The following is a 2,500-nucleotide window of genomic DNA, read 5'->3' on the forward strand; positions in this document are numbered from 1 at the left end:
AGACCCAATTATACTCTACGTTAAAGACGGAGACAGAGACGGACAGAGCCTTCTGTCCGTACTCTGCGTTCATTTCGTGCGTTTTCTGTCCGTCATCTGAAAGCTTATGGATACACATGAAACGGAGCAAAACCACATACACACTCATACATTTGACTCTCTACTGCCCACTGGTGGATGTATTGCTTAACATGATACCAACGTGAAAGACGCGCGGAAGTATGTGGGCAGTGACGATAATAACGTTTGAAATGGACGCATCTATTTACGTGAAAATGGAGTATAAATGAGCCATTAGGCTACAGCAGAGGTTCTCAAATGTTTTTCAGCCAAGGACCCCTTACAAGATAGAAAATATACCGGGGACCCCCTCATTCTGATTTGTGATTTTGGGCTAAGCTTAATTGTTTCCACTGTAACGTGCTTGACTTTTAATTTGATAGGTTTGTTATTAGAATGTAATCCATTAACCATTTTAGATTTAAAGCATAAACTATTTTCGTTGAATTATGAAGATTTTGCAAAAAAAAACATTTTTTTTTATTACATTACATTTACATTACGTCATTTAGCAGACGCTTTTGTTTTGTCCAAAGCGACTTACAATATCACAATTTGTCAACAGTACAGAAAACCACTATGCAACACAATCAATGACAGCCAAGATATTTGATATTTTGATAGAGCACCATGTAGGAAGTAGTTTGAGAAGGAATAAGTAACATGTAGCATTTTATTTTTTAATATATATATATTATATATATTTTTTTTTACCTGAAAACTTTTTCGCAGACCCCCTGGCAACCCAGGGGGTTGCGTGCGTGCGTGCGTGCGTGCGTGCGTGCGTGCGTGCGTGCGTGCGTGCGTGCGTGCGTGCGTGTGTGTGTGTGTGTGTGTTTGTGTTTAGGTGACCAGACTCCCCCGATTTTTGGGGACAGTCCCCATTTTTGGTTACCTGTCCCCGGCTGGAGCTGTCCCCGAAAATGTCCCCGATTTTCTACTCCTCGTCCACGGCCACGAGGCTCTATATCTACAATCATCACAGCCTCAGGGAACTAAACAACCACAAATTAGAGACCTACATTGGGGCATTCAGGAGATGTATGGCTTCCCTATAGGTATATTGACAATAAGGGGGTTTCTGAGGAATTTCCTGAGCAGAAGTGCTCGGCCCCCAATCGCCCAAAAAGTGCAATTCTTACAGAAATCTCCAAATGTCAAAAGTGTTTGATACCAAATCACAGCATGAATTCTTCTTTGGTGTTCCTCAAGGTGTTAGTGTGGTGGTATTTTGGAGGGATTTTTGTCCCCCCTTCATCATCCAGGAGGACAAAGTAAGGGCTGTCTTCAAAAAATCCAATAAAAGAAAAGCTGCAGGGCCTTGACCATCTCTCCCCCGCTGTGCTCAGCTACTGTGCCGACCAGCTAGCCCCTGTATCCACAGACATTTTCAACACCTCACTGCGTCAATGTTCAGTTCCACAGAGCTTTAAACAGTCCACCATCATCCCAGTCCCCAAATCCACCAAAATAACCTGCCTCAATGACTACAGGCCTAATAGCCCTCACATCTGTAGCAATGAAGTCGTTTGAGCACCTGCTCCTGGACTACCTCAAATCATCCACTACATCTCAACTCCACCCATACCAATTTGCGTACCGCGCCAACAGGTCAGTAGAGGATGTTATTAGCCTAGCACTATACATCACACACTCCAACACCTAGAAACCGCCAACACCTATGCGCGCATCCTATTTATCGATTTTAGCTCAGCCTTCAACACCATCACCCCCAACAAACTATTCTTTAAACTACAGGACATGGATATCAACCCGGCCATAAACTACTGGATCTTGGACTTCCTAAGCAACAGAACCCAAACAGTCCAAATAAACAACCGGATGTCCCGCTCCTTGACCCTCAGCACTGGTGCCCCCCAGGGGTGCGTCCTCTCCTCCTGGTTCTTCTCTCTTTTCACCAATCAACTCACCTCCCTGAACAACTCAGTCAAAATATTCAAATACGCAGACGAGACCACCCTCCTTGGCCTCATCACAAACAATAACGAATCATCATACCGGCGAGGAGTGGAGAGAGCAGTGACATGGTGCTCTAATAACAACCTCCTAACAACACCTCCAAAACCATCCAAATAGCCATAGACTTCAGGACTGCAAAAAAAAATAATAATAATAATGAATTGTATTTGTATAGCACACTTTCAAGTCAAAACTGACATCCCAAGGTGCTTCACAAGAGAAAATACACAGAATAAAAATAACAATAAAAAATAAATAAAATAAAAACACTTAAATAGAGGAATTTAAAAAACAGGCCCTAGTCGAACGCAGCGTGAAAAAGGTGGGTCTTTAGGCTGCTTTTGAAGGCTGCAAGGGAGTCCGAGGCCCGGATGGATCCTGGGAGCAGATTCCACAGGCGTGGCCCCAGTGCACAAAAGGCACGATTTCCCATGGTTGAGAGCCTTGTGCGTGGGATTGC

This window comes from Poromitra crassiceps (genome assembly GCF_964638095.1).
Source record: "Poromitra crassiceps genome assembly, chromosome: 11".
Lineage (NCBI taxonomy): Eukaryota > Metazoa > Chordata > Actinopteri > Beryciformes > Melamphaidae > Poromitra > Poromitra crassiceps.